Source organism: Myotis yumanensis, unplaced genomic scaffold (genome assembly GCF_028538775.1).
Source record: "Myotis yumanensis isolate MYYU_CA2020_CCGP unplaced genomic scaffold, mMyoYum1.0.hap1 SCAF_2, whole genome shotgun sequence".
Classification (NCBI taxonomy): Eukaryota; Metazoa; Chordata; class Mammalia; order Chiroptera; family Vespertilionidae; genus Myotis; species Myotis yumanensis.
This window is the reverse complement of record NW_027223753.1, coordinates 150,732,120-150,733,235: the sequence shown is the minus strand read 5'-3', so window position 1 is coordinate 150,733,235 and position 1,116 is coordinate 150,732,120.

Sequence of the window (1,116 nt, the reverse complement as noted above, 5' to 3'; positions counted from 1 at the left end):
GAGATGGTTTTTCCTTGCTTCTTATCAAAAGGTGATATAGTATTTTCCTTATAACAAATCTTTAAGTCAAGAAGTATCTCATGCAGAATGATGATAAAAATATTTTTGATTCACATTTATGAGGGAGGTATTTAAGCCTGTGACAGTGTGAGAACAAAGCCTCGAAAATACTGCATGCTAGACTTCCCTTTTTTTTTTTTTTTTTTTCGCTTAAAGTATTACAAAGGGTATTACATAAGTGTCCTTTTTTCCCCCCCTCTAGACTTCCCTTTTATTCTCTTCCTCTTTATTCTTCCTGTCTTACCTTCTCCCCAAGACTCCTATCTGTTAATATTTATGAAGCACATAGTAATATACCAGGAAATATGCTAAGTGCTGTTACTTATCTAATTTCCTGATTGTTTTTATTAAGTTCATACCACCAAAATTATTTTTATTAAAGATTTAAGAATATTCCTCCTATTGTGATTGCCTGGTAGAATAGTAGAATTTAAAGGGATTCCTTTGTTGTATCACATCAGTTTATCGATCTGGGTATAGGAGTTCAGACAGGCTTAAGTGTGTTCTACTCTGAGACACACATTGAGAGCCAAGGAGTAAAACCCAGATCCTGAAAACTGCAGCCCTGGGTCCTGAGGTGAGAAGTGGGGCCAGGATGAGTGACTTGGCCATACATGAGACGAGCAACCAGGTGGACATAAGGTCTTTGATTACTAAAGAAAACAGTCTTCTCAATTCTAAGAACCAAAAATGTGCTAACCATATATTGACCCAGTGTTGATATAAGAGGACTCCATACTCAGTTTTAATGAGCCAACTATGTGAAATCAATGGCTGGGACACTGCTGCTTTCTGGAAAGTGCTACAGCTGAGAGATCATGAACATCTGTCAGCAAAATCCAGAGAACCGTTTGATTCAATTAAAGAAAGAGAAGCTGATATACTCTCCAGGAGAGTATGAATATGGGTTATTCCCAGCCTCCATTCATGGTGGTGGTTCTGTGATAACTGGATATACTCAGACAAAAGGATGAAGTTGGACTCCTGCCTTATACCATATAAAAAAATTAAAATGGATCATCAACCTAAATACAAGAGCTGAAACTATAAAACTAT